The sequence below is a fragment of the Bombus pyrosoma genome, linkage group LG16 (genome assembly GCF_014825855.1).
Source record: "Bombus pyrosoma isolate SC7728 linkage group LG16, ASM1482585v1, whole genome shotgun sequence".
Lineage (NCBI taxonomy): Eukaryota > Metazoa > Arthropoda > Insecta > Hymenoptera > Apidae > Bombus > Bombus pyrosoma.
The window spans coordinates 5,776,312-5,790,319 of NC_057785.1; the positions used below are offsets into that span (position 1 = coordinate 5,776,312).

Here is a 14,008-nt window from a genome sequence, read left to right on the forward strand (position 1 = left end):
AAGCAGACCTCAAAATTTCGTGCTCGTCAAGCTATACAGAGTAGCTAAAGCTAGCGCCTAGAAGTTTTCCGGTTGGCAGAACTGGAAGGCCTAGCATTAACTCGCATTCGTTCCTTTACAATGCTAATCCTAATTTGCAAGTGAAACGGTCGCAAATCGGCTATTTCTGTGGTTTTACCCTCATCTCATACCCTCGTTTCAAGAAATTTCGTTAATTCTTCATAGGAAAAATCCCCCCCCCCCCATCAGAGAGATGCTTTAGTATCCTTTTCAAGGATTCTATCCAAGAAAAGTAGGACAGGGATTGAAACTTCGTAAAGAAACCCCTTTTCAGCCTTTTCTGAGACGTGCCAAGGAATTTCAGCTGTAGTTGTCGGTCGATTATTCGTTTCTCACCGCGAAAAATGCCGTGTCTTCCGTTACTTCTTACTTTATATGTATTTTTAGAAAATGTTTAGTCGAATTGGTTAGCGAGTGTTTGGTGAAATTCGCGATTCACACGTGTCTCAATGGAAACTTGAAATTTATCGATTAATTGTACCGATCTGTGTAGAAAATATCAGTCCTAACCTTAAAATGATCATCTTTGATCTAGCAAAGGGGCGTTCCTTTCCTCCGATTCTAAAATCCCTTATGATTCACCTTCTAAATTCTACAATCTGCGATTTAAAAATAAATAGTTGCAAAAGTGAGTACGTTGGCAGCTACCCTGCCTCTGTTAATTGAATAACGTGTCAGTGTCCTAACCTCCAAATCTCCAATAACCTCCAATTTAGAGATAAACAGCTCGAACGATAAAAATGTTGTCAATTGTTTCGTATCTTTTAATCGCGCGTCATCCTAACCTAGAAATAGAATTCCAGAGAGCGGCTGTTCACGTCAATTGGGATCGAACGTGGATCGCGGAATAATTTTATTATGGACTCGCGAGTGATTTGCACGGTTCCATTCGGTCGATTTTACGAGAGAATCCGAGAAACGGTGAGCATCGAATGCCAAAATGGCTGAAATTTGGAACAGATTCAGGGTGAACGATGAAAAGGTCAGTACGACCTCCTCCGTCCGACGTCTAGTAATATCGTTCCGGCTTATTCGCTTGGTTTTAATTTATCGGTATATTTACAGGAGTTGCTTTTGCACGCGTCGTTCCATGCTTGCCATTGTTTGCGCACGTTCCCAGATTTATTAATACTATATATCTCGTCGAATGATCCGGCTCGGAAAGTTAAATAAAAATTGGCTCCTCTGGTCGAAAACTGGAAATTGAGCCGGATATCTACACCATTTGGGTATCCTTTATTGGCTGAAATATTTTTTGCCGTTTCGTAAACACAATCAAATCGCGAATTACTGCTCGTACAGTTTCAAACTTCATCGATATCGGCCAATTTTACATATTCATGTTTCAACTTCAATCTTCGAATTTAATGCCGAATTAAATGGAATCTAAATGGACAAGCTGAATGTTCGAGCATTTATGGAAAATTTAAACGTACAAAATGTATAGGACACGCAAAGACGTACGAAGTATGCGTAAACAGATACAGCCAGTTGCAGAAGTTTACGCGTGTCCGTTAAATTTGAAATATCGTTGCGAACAGTTTATTTCTGGTTATATTTTTGGCATGGAATTTTATATTGGTTGGGCTTAGACGCATGTTTTAAAACGCAACGCGATTTGTTCTACTAAATATAAATATAAATATATTAAAGAGAAGTGCAAAGTACAATTTCATAAAAGCGTTCAGGCTCTTGTCGTATTTTCATGAAATCGTAAAAAGTTAGATTTAACATCATATTAATTATTTTATGGACCTAAAATGTTTCTCTGGTATCGACGAAATTAAAAGTTTCGTGATTTCGTGCTAAGACTCTCGCGAGTTGGATCTTTTATAATCAAAAAAATTTTCAAATACAAAAATTTTTAAGCGTTGAACGCTTAATATGTAAGCATTTTTAGTTTCTCCAGATAAAAAGAGTTAAAATGTACGTAAACTTTCGCAACGAATTGTACTTCGTACGATAAAATAAATGTCCACTTAGCTTCTATTTATTTAATTACATTCATAAAGCTACCAATCTGCTTGAGCACAATCCTGCTTCAAAAGAATAAATATTCATCGAATACAGTAGATTCATGTTTTTATTAATCACAGTCGATAGGTGTGGAAATTTATTACGTTATCGAAAAATCGAGAATATAGGTTATGACAAGAACCTACGTTCGACGTACTCTCACCTAATTCCAACCGGGAATAATAAAAAGCCCTTTAATTAGAAACATGTTGCTTTCAAAGTTTATTGCTTTCCTTTTTCCTGTTTCCTGTCGAACCATTTTGTGACTTAATTAAAAGCGTTTCCAAGCTCGTAACTCCAACGTAACAGTGCAACACTGTACAGTATATAAATTGCCCAAATGTGTCTAGTGATTTTCCTAGGGATTTTTTGTCCGACCGACAAACTAGTTGAAAAAAGAATGCTCCTACGCAAGGAACGAGTTCAGTGTTGAAAGATCAGAGATCAGAGACGAGAATTGAAAAGCTTTTTCGCGGATTACACTGGTAATTTCGAAGCCATAAATCATGACACACGCGAAACACTGCGAAGATCAAACGAAACCTTTTCGATGTTGCGTGTTCGGTCGCGATTAAGCAGATAATCCTATCAAATTTCATCTGGATATTAATCTCAGAAACAGGATTCGTTCTTAATTACGTAACCGACCAGGCGCCGTGATTTATCTGGTCAACGAAATTAATGGAATCACGTGTTTACCGATGGAATTGTAGCGAGATGTGGTGGTTGAAATACGACCGTATTATCTCGAGGAAAAAGTATATATATTCCTCGATGGCGAGATATCGTGAAATCGTAAAAATTAATCAGACGCTAGGATTTACGTATTTCGAGAACCTGAAACGCTACTTTGGAAGATACATAGAGAGATAAGAGAGTCAAGGTCGTGTTCAGCACAGTATGCTATTGATTGCCAATTGTTTCTTACTTTGCAGTATAACAGTAATAGTTTTAACAAATATAGTGTAGCACTTTTTCTATACTGTTGCTATCTTTCATATATATCTTCGTCTATTTCTTCTTCATCCAATTGTCTGCTAAATGAATTGCAACAATTTCTACACTTTCTGAACAGGCATCTCTGACCTGGCTAGCGGACCTGGGATGAGAAAGAGCGAATATCTAGCAAGTCACCGAGGTACTCTGACAAACGAGGGTTAATTTCATTTCATTCTTCAGTAAATCCTCACGAGCTTGCAAGTCGAAAAAATAAGTATACCTCGACTACGTAAATTACACCACAACTTGGAATGGCTGTACGTATAAGAAACGATCTCGGACCATCAACGGACCGCTGAGAATCGGTTGAGATCGCCGGCAAAAATTTCCATTTACACGAAACTGTTGCCAAACTTGGGATTATCTTCGACCAATAAATTCCAGAGTACAAACGCGATAGTCTCGAGCATCCTGCGAATCCCTACACGTGTCCACAATCGTTTCTCGCTACAGTGAAGCTCCACGGACCTTCACTATCTGCCTGTGGCAAGGAAAAACCTGGAAATTTCGGCAAGAACCAAGGGGAAAGAGGCCGAAAGCCATTGTAGATGGAGAAAGCCGATACTGCGGGCAAAAAACAGGGCAAAGAAGGGAAAAGCGAAACACAGAAAGGCCATTCGACGGGATGTATCATTGGTAAGATCCAACTGAGGATGGAAATGGGGTCTGACGATTCGATAACCGCTTCAGCGAAATGCTGTTTATTACGCAACTAGCTGCCTGCCAAGACTGTAGCTTTCTTCTGCCCATTCGTGTTCCCACAAATGGAGAGCAAAATGCTCACTGTGGATGCTACTGCTCCTTCAGAAAGGCTCGATGATTGCCTCTTACAGGCTGCTGAAGACAGGCAATGAGGATTTTCGAGATATCCGTCGCTTATCCTCCAGCTTTTCCAGAAACAAATTGAAGACGATGAGCCTAATTTTCGTATATCAATGACTGGATCACCCAGTACCCAACATTTCAGGATGATGATGATTGGAAGATGTATTATTCAGCATCTTTGCTATTTTCGGGGGAGAAGTCGAGGATGATGACGAGGATGGTTGTTGCACGATATAGCTGGGTCGAAGAGGACCCAATATTTGAGAATTTATTAACAATATTGAATTTGTTGGTTGCCAAATATATTGAATTTTTGAAGAGGAAGAACGAGGATGATGTCGATCCTTGCAAATTGATGTCCAAGTGAGCGTAGAAACGCAGAAACTGCCATGGAAAAGAAACATAACTGACCATGATCATTCTCAATACAAGGGACACACACGCCAACGTTATTTTCTGTACAAAGATCAGCCGATCGTAGAATCTTAACATTGCGTATAATCAGAACAAAGTCTCGTCATAGATCTCGCGTCTTTTTCAAAAACAGCCTGTCCGATAAATATTTGCGTTACTGACATTAACAACGAGTAACATTTATTATTAACCCAGCTTCGTGTTTAAGGTTTCGATCGATGAAAGATTAAAGAGACGTCTGAATTTTACACGACAGCTGTAACTGGCAACGTTAAACACACTGTGCGAGCTTCGGAACGAGTGTGCCCATAAATAGCACCTGTTCTATTAGCGGAGAATCTACAGGCAGACAAACGCGTCCCGAGCATAGAGCTCGATGTGCACTGTCCTTTATAAATACGTGGACACCTCGGTCGCTTTACAACAACAATACGTGCACAATTTCTACAATTTGTATAAATGTTGTCAAGGTACACCAATTAATGGCGAACCGAGATCAGAACCAGTGCTCGCTATCTTTTCTGCAATCCACTCGTGCGTATCGTGTGAAATACAAATTGTCTGTTTCAAATTCATTCATATTAGTATCTAAAATTAGTTAGCATTACTATTAGGTTGGCAACTAAGTGATTGCGGGTTTTGTCATTGCCACCTAATGACAACCAGCCATTTTAGAAGTAAATTTTATCGAGTCGCTGGAATGGAAGAGATCCCGAGTCGTTGCATTTGTAACGTTGAAATAACAATGTTTGTGTCAACGGGAACCAAATGACTACACACTTTTGAACAGTAGTGTACAGAGGGAATAGACAAATAACCGAGGTAGACACCGATCGAATCGTCAAGAACAAAGACCACTGTGGCTGCGTCCTGTCTAGAACTGCAGAAGCGGAAAAAGTTTCAACTTCCAATGGAATTAGATTTCACAACTTGAAAACAGTCTGAGACTGTGTCGACCGATGGGAATCGCGGCAACTCGACTTTGATCGAGCGTATAACGCCCAAGAAGAAAAAGGAAACACAGTGAATATCGCAGGGTTACAGGAAAACCTGGCGACTCGGTTCTTCTCGGGTTTCCAAGTTGTAGAAACTTGGTCAATCGACACAGGTCGAAGTGGTTAAATGTCTGTTTTACGATCTCAGGCGACGTGCAAAATGAGTTTCGAAAATTGAAACGACACATTTTCAAAAATTATGTCAGCTAGAAAAATATTAAAAATCTCATGGAAATCGATTGACACAGAGACAAGCAACATGGAGAAATGGACAAAAACGTGGACTTGTCACGGTTGTGGGCCGAAAGTCGTAGAAAATCGTGGTTTTTATCGCTTTCAACAGTTTGTAGCTCGTAGCAACGTTAGCCGATTTCGATGAAATTTTCACTACAAACCCGGATGGGAAAATTGGAAAAAGTAACCTTTACTCTCCTCTTCGCGACTGACAGGTATTGCATTTGTTTCGGAATTTTGTTTGCGCCTCATCTAGTCAACGATCCTTGCAGCCTCTCGAAAAAAAATTGTCATCGTTTGGTGCAATTTTTTGAAAACGTTATTTCAAAGGGCTTTTCAATGCTTTGGTCAGCCACTCTGTATATCATCAAAGGTAGAATACACGTTATAGATTTTTAGTAGACGAAACAAATCTCTGTTTAATCGTTTCGATGGAAATATTGGGTTATTGGCAACTAAGTGATTGCGGGTTTTGTCAATATCACCTAATGACAAAACCCGCAATCACTTAGTTGCCAACCCAACATAACCTATATCTTTCTCCATGTTTCGCTTCGCCAAATTAATTTGCCAGATAAGCGGCTTGTTTGTAGCAATGATTTTTAATAATTGTTTTTCAGCAATGCGAGAATGGAATAAGCATACTGAGAAATTGTCGAGCCTAAATACCATTAATAGTTTGGATTAATTGAGAGATGATTGAGGTGATCGCTACGCTCGGCTGGCTGCATTCTTCGCGAGTTTGCATTCCAGTTTCTCATAACTTCTCCGTCAATTTCGAGGGACAGCTAACGTTCGAGGGAAACTACGTTTGACCCACGGCGTGGCTATTTTTTTTTTTTTTTTGAGGCCTCAGAGTACTTAGACCGTACGATGGTAAAATTTAATTTTTTCAAGAACAACGTTTTTCCATACCATAGAAATTTCCAAATTTCCTGCAACACAAGGCTTCCGACGAAAAACTTTACATTCTGGATTTTCAATTTCTTTTTCGATCTACAGTAACTTTCTGTCGATCTTGTAACAGCGTTCGCGAGTGGAACCAAGGATTAGCCAAATTCACGCGCAACTGACAAGTTTCCCAAGTCGACGAGACAAGTTTTCGCAGAAACGAGGTTCTAAACGAGCAAATTTTATTTCTTCTGTTGTTCAATTATATTTGGTTGGCAACTAAGTGATTGCGGATTTTGTCATTAGGTGATATTGGCAAAACCCGCAATCACTTAGTTGCCAACCCAATATCATTCTTCTTCACTCGTGTCTTATTTATTTGTCAAAAAAACACGTTCCAAAATGAAGAAATTATCATCCACCTACTTATTATTCTACCTTCTGACGTACTCGTCATCGCTAAGCAGAAACCTAAATTAACCAAAGGGAAAATGTGCGACAGCAGATTTGCGAGACTGAAAACACTTGTCGGTCTTCCTGACCGCTCCACTTCGAAATATTAATTTATCCCGGCTGCCAACAACTCCAGAGAAGCCTTCTACGTACCGATTATCACGTAGATCAGCTTTGACCGCGATCTAACCCGCTGGCGGAATTCATCGATTCAGCGGAACAGGCGGTTTTTTTAGCGGCTATGCCGCTGTTTAATTGGATACGGTCCAAACAGGTGGAATTAAAATGGCTAGCCAAAGGAATCTCTCTATTTTCCAGATAATAGGGAAAGTAAAGGACGGAGAGTCGCGTTTTCATTGATTAATCTCTAGCCCCGGAGTACTAGTTCTCTTTTTTTTTTTTTTCTTTTTTTTAGTTGGAACGCCCTGTCTACCATTTCGAAATATCGCGAAAAATTGAAGCTGTATATTATCTTTGTTTTCCTTCGGTCGATTTAAAAAATATTTCATTGTTATTTATGTAACAGTCTGTACAGGGTGTCTTGGTAAGCGTGATATACTCGACACAGAGGTGATGCTGCGTGAAAAAGCCAGTAGAAAACGTAGAATAAAATCTGTTCATACGACGTTACGTTTTTGAGACGATCGAGTTTCAAAAATTTGACAAATGTACCTCGAATTGACCAATTCCGAATCAATCGGCAGCGGATAAAAACCAACGGAGAATTATTCTACTTGTAAAAACAAGTAAAAAGTGTAGAATACAATTTTTTCAGAAGACACTTCGTTTCGGAGAAAATGAAATTTGCAAATTGTTCGGTACACCTTCAACTTAAGATGGAAAAGTTGTATTCTACGTTTTTCACTTATTTTCACACGTACAATAATCCCCTGCATGAATAGATAACATACTCATTCGTAGCCGGTCGATAATTCGTACATACCCGAGAAATTTCCAAGTTCAATTACGTCAAACATCGTCAAACCTCGTGCGAACGAACTTTTTCTTTCACGTACGATCATTCCCTTGACGATAGAACCACGATTACTATACCGTCGTTAATATCGATCGTGTCTAGTCTCAAGAAGTTTGAACCGGTTTGACAACGTTTCTATCAAAATTGTACCATCGATATTGTCATTAGGTGGTATTGATAAAATGCGCAATCACTTAGTTGCCAACCTAATATTATTCACCGATCCCTTACAGCTCATTTTCATCGAAGGATCGAGGTTTCTTCACGTCGCAGAGAACCGTCTAGGCAGGTAGAATTTGATAAAAAAGAAACAATGGAACGAGGTTCGGTATCTGCTGCGGATAATGGCAAGTGGTTTTTTCACTCGAGGTTAATCTAAAGAGACGAGGCTGCGCCCGTGTTTGATCTAGTTGTATGGCTCGTTTCAAGAAACCTTGGCGTTTACGATCAAGGCAACCAATATGAGATTATCCCCATGCCATGTTCGTGGGAAACTGGTGTTTGCGTATGTTTGTGTACCGTGTACTTTTTACACGCAGATCTTCCAACAAGATTTTCCCTTTCCTACGATATATTTTGAATTTCAAGAGAAATCTGTTTATCGACGTGCAAAGCAGATATTTTTCATCGAACGAGCTTGAAGTATTCGTTCGAGGCAAACATTATGCTTGTGTGCTATTAACTAGCTAAAAGTGGTTGCTTTGATCGTAACAGAAATGATATGGAAGCTGAAGATGTTTTCGGCTATTAGCAGGGAAGTTTCAATGGGGCTGGCGTTGTTCGAACGAGTTGAGAGAAGTTTGAGAAGCAAGTTGCGTATTGTATGGAAGAAAATGCAGATGTCGTTAGCAGGCCGTGGATATTTACGTATATCGAACGTGTGGGAAATATACATTTATGCAAGTAAAGTATGGAAACACGCGCGATAAATATTATCAGGGATATTTGATATGCAGCGAGTCGTGAAACATTGAAATAAAAAGAGTTGCTTTCGTGCGAAATTAATCTTGAAAATAAATTTACTATGTGGGTCGCAGCTGTTTCTTCCTAGCAAATGATTAGTTCATCCGATGGATTAAAACTAACAATTGTAACATTGTCATTTGTTGAGAAACACGCGGGAAAAAATTATTCCGCTAATACGACTATAATATGTTAGATATAAAATTACCAAAGTGTTCTCATGTTATAAGTCTGATGGTCGATGATTGTGAAGATAAAAGACACGTATGTGTATGAAAATTAAATACTTCTGGGAAATGGCGATCAGAAAACAACAGAGAGAGCATGTTGATTTTCGAAAAGCGGAAAGAGGATTTTCATGTAACGTGAAATTGAACGACAACGATACTTGCAGCGATAGAAGAGACGAGAAGATTTCTCAATCCTCAAGTAAATTTCCCTAAATTTACGTTTGGCTGAACGCGGATCTGATCGGAAGAGACCCGTAAAAGAATAATTGATAGCGACCAGGTAATCGTTGGAGGATGTCCAATTGCCTGATTGTATTTGTCAATGTCAGGCGGCTAGCTGGCCAGAAATTGTAGCAGGCCACGATAGCCAGAACAACAAGCAGAGGAAGCTGGCCTGCGTTTAGGAAACGCGCAAACAAATATCGAATTCGTCGAAAGTCAAATGACGAGCGAAATGCTTTCGTTTGACCAAAATCAAATTTTCTCTGCGGCTGAATGGTTGGATGAGAACTTCTCTTCTAAGCACTTTGTTTGCCACGGTCCAGTGACTGCGAGAAAATATTTTGCTCAATCTCAAAGTACCGTAGAATATTTTATTAATACAGCGAATCGAATCCAAACGAATCGAATAAAAATGAAACTAGGAGGAAGTGAAAAATACATGGAATAAAAAGGAAAATATATTCACTATGGTGGGTGAGCATTATTTTTGACGAGAACAGAATCATTCTATGGTATTTATTGCAGTAATCTAATATGATCGTTGCTACGATTGCTTTAAGACTTCTGACCACCGGATGATCCTTTAAGACACTGCTAATCTCTGAAGATCCTCAGATAAGAAACTGACGTTCGCTAGGAACTGGTTTCAGCTGTAGCATATTCGTCTGCGGTGTTGTCAGTGACCATCTTCTGGTTTATTTTCAAAATGGGATAAATAAGAAACCGACGAGTAGGTCAAAAATGACCATTTTCTCAGTTTAATAATACAAAGGTAAAAGGGAAACTTCCAGTCGATTATAAACAGTGTTATACGTAAAGAGATAAAATCATGGAAATAAATATGATGTTCGAGCTACTTGTAGCTCACTTTTACATTGCAAGGTGATAAATTACCTAGGTTGCTCATTAGCGTGTTAGAACACGCCCAATGGGACGAATATTTTAAGTACAACTAATTTTAACTTCGTCTAAACATTCTACTAAATCACGATTAAAAAGTTCTTACCCGTCGCCAAATGAAGAAACGTTGCCAATCTTGCTCCAACTCTTCCCAACAAGCTCGAGAACACCAGCGAAACTAAATGAAAATTAAAAAAAAAGATAACAAAATTAGTCCAGCAGCACGTGGAAGGATAGACCAAGTCCGATTATCGAGGAACAGTCGAGATGAAATTAGTTTTTCTGTTATTACACGCACTCACACGAGGTAAACGAACGAGCACGCGCGTTTACGCACCGGAAATACCAACATAGCGCACGTCCTCGCGCCGCGAAGGCCCGCGCACCACTGACTCACTGCTCTCGTGTCGACGCCACGCGTAACATAGCCCGCGGCCAACGAGTGGGGGTGAACGCACACTGGTGGGGATACGGATATTTCCACTAGTGTGTATTCTCGAACGCGAGTGGTGGAACTGTTTGAGCGCGTATTCTTTACGAATATCCGTTTCAGTATGAGAAAAAGAAACTAGATGTCTGATAGTAGCGCGCGCGAGTGGATAATAGTCACGCGCATGCGCGACGAGCAAGTGGCGGATTCGTACGTGTCGCGAGGATTTAGGCATCCTGTTTCTTCAAGTATCGGCATGATATTTCGCTTCTTTAAAGACTTGCGGGTATTTTAAGACCGTCTTAACGCTTAAATGTTTCCGTATTTGAAGAGGTTTGAGTTGGTTTGAGAAGATTTAAACGTGTGGAGAATTTTGAATTAATAGGTCTCATGTAGAGTGGCAAGTTCAAGGTTATTATTAATTGTAACGAAGTATATATTGGAGGACAAATTCTTGGTTTCTTGAAATTCTTCGCTAGAAGCTCCCCTAGAACTTGCTAGATCTCGCGGTCCTGCATTTGGATTAGTTTTAGCAAGTTTGAAAGTCCAGACAATTTTGCATGATGGTTTCCGCGTAAAATACGAAGCTCGGGGAATTGCTAGCTATCGTGAAGTACATTAGAGAACAAATTTGTTCCAGTATATATAATAGCAGTCTCTCTCTACTTCTCTATTTTCTCCACTTCTACTACCTAATCCTATGCGCATAAATTTTCATATTTTCCAGTTTACGTATCTGATTGTTGCATTTCTGAATTCGCACAAAACCATGAAATTCACCAACGACAGCAGCGTGTAATCCATAGCAAACTTCCAAGTTTTCACTGGCGTTCTATTGGAGGACAAGGTGAATTCTCTACACTTGAGCGATGAATAGATAGAAAGAAATGAACGGTAAGGGGCTACCCTCGCGTCTCGGACGACGGTCCAGCGAAACTTGGCTCGGAACCCCTCGACAGGTCGAGTGGGGTCTACACGAGAGTCAGCCCTGTCCTAGCGTGTATTCGAGTAGAGAAGAAAACTGCACGCCAGCGACGAGCAACCCTCTTCTCCCTTCCTTCAAAGGGCTGTTCTCTAGCCTTTGTTCATTCCCAGGGCGACGTTGTCGTTCAGAATACAAGATGACCTGAAAGTGTTTGACCAGATCGTGCTGGTATACTTACAACTATAGTTTAGCCTTGCTACAACTCACCTGTGACTTTAGTTTGGACGTGTTTGCGATAGTTTGAAGTGTTCTAGGTCAGAAATTAATCTGATCCATGTTTACTCTGTTTCAATTGGTTTACGTTTAATACACTATTTTTCATAAACAATCATTATATTTATTGTAAATTAGAAATTGTCGCAAATAACGTGAATATTAAATTGATATAAAATAACGTAGATATATTTTTACATATTTCTACAAGGATTCGGATCATTTGATTTATTAATTGATATTTGTTATTTGATTTTTTATTACATTATTTGTTGCAATTACAGGTATTTTTAATTAGTTTAAATATATCTTATAGATCTAAATGTATGTAATGAAAATTAAGTCTAAACTTTATCACACTAATTGAATCTCTGGAAAGTAGCCCTTAAAATAGACATGATATACTAACATCGGTGCAAATTCCTGTATCTCGTAAAATCTCAATTAATTGAAAATACATAACAATACGAAGGTAACGATCCAAATTTCCCTTCATTTGGCCAAAACGGACCGTTGACAAGCCATTGTTCATTACAAAAGACCAATCGATCGATAAAGCGTTAATATTCATCAGCTTAGTGTCTGATTATAAGTAGACGGCGGATTTTTACCAATTTAGAGGACATTTAAAATTTCAAAAATGCATAAAATGTACGCAATATTGAAAAATGTACGAAATATCCAAACTATTGTATTATTATAATAATAATCAGTGGATGAAATAAATTTTTACATAGGTTGAGGTTAGGTTGGGATTAGGTTGAGGTTAGGTTGGGCTCATCAGTGGATGAAATTTCCATTGATGTATGTCCATTTGTTTAACGCTATAATTACCGACAATTCGGACACAAACCTTGTGCAAGAGAAAATGAAACGTGTGCAGGAAGATACGTATCGATTAAAATCTAAAAAATTATTATGAAAAATCGCAAATTGGCCATTTTGTCCGCTCTGCTGCTTCTAGTAGCAATTAAGTTGGTGAAAACAGCAATTTGAATAAAAACTCCGCAGTTCACTCATCATCAATTTTTAATCTTTTTCATTGATCATTAGACCATAAATTTTTACGAATTTATACAAAATCGAAAAAGGCAAAATTTCGCCGCACGCGCTAACAAAAAACATATCAAGTATCCAAAGGTTTCCGTGATACTTGAGAGGTAAAATATAATTTCCTACCGAGTCTGTGCTTTTTTCCCACATCACATTTTCAAAGATTCGAATTTGCATGACACTCCGCAGTCCACCCATCACCGACGTATACGTAAAAGTACAGGCCTTCTGTCTCTTAACCTTCTTTTGCCTCGCAATTATTTTGAGGCGAGGAACGTGTGGCGCGATCGATAAAACCGCCGGGACACGTGTGTGACGATCCAGTAGTACGAATAATGCATGAACTGTTTCGCGAGATTGCAACGTAACCGGAATCGAAAGCTGCCATGGTTACCTTTGAACGTTATCATCGATACGATTTCCAGGTAACACAAGCACAGTCTGGATTTAACGACGCAACCTTTCTATTAGGTAGATCTTCAGGGATAACGAGGTTCGTGTTGCTCCGTGATTTACACTTTGGAATTAACGCAAATCCGATGGATCGATACAACGTTTCCTTCGGATGTGTGTCACAGCTTCGAAGTGTTTCGACGCGTGTACACGCGTGGTGTGCGCTGTATTTAGCTTTTTCCGAAACTCGAGCAGATGGAAAGATTCGGTGCTCGATAAGCAGAGTAGCAGTCAGAGGTTCCAGTCAGGTTGAAAATATTTATAGTTTATGAAGGAACTAATTGCATGGGAAAAACAAATAACGCAACGCAGTCCAGTTCTGGTTCTTGTTAGATGCCAGCTGCGAGCTTAAATGGTCATATTACGTTGTCCGAAAAGTTTCTTTCTCTTCATAAGGTGATAATAGATGAACAACAATTTATGTTTTATTTATTTTATTGTATTGGGTATGATCCATTTCGTTATATTTCTATTATTATGTTTGTGCATAAATTAATAAATTGATATGAAACAAGAAACATTGCGCGTCTATTATTTCCTTATAAAACGAAAGAAACATTTCGGACAACCTAATATTTTGTGGGAAATAATCGAATAGCGATCGAAAGTTGGAATTATTGAGAAATATTTATAATTTATGAAAGAGAACTAAACGAATAGTAGATAATATAGCACGTATGCTGCTATATGGGTTCT

The 14,008-nt window shown here is 39.0% G+C and overlaps 1 protein-coding gene across 3 annotated transcripts in view; it reads right to left on the reverse strand.

Moving 5' to 3' along the window:
* LOC122576697 overlaps positions 1-10,639 on the reverse strand; it is a 75,799-nt gene extending 65,160 nt beyond the window's left edge. Inside the window, exons 1-2 of one of the 3 annotated variants that reach the window (XM_043747360.1) lie at positions 10,516-10,593; positions 10,285-10,356 (exon numbers count right to left, since the gene is read on the reverse strand). The gene's annotated coding sequence lies outside the window, so the exon portion shown is untranslated. Of the gene's footprint in view, positions 1-10,284 lie in introns of all 3 variants that reach the window. The other 2 variants (XM_043747362.1, XM_043747361.1) reach the window with 2 other exon arrangements.
* Positions 10,640-14,008: the final 3,369 nt, after the last annotated feature.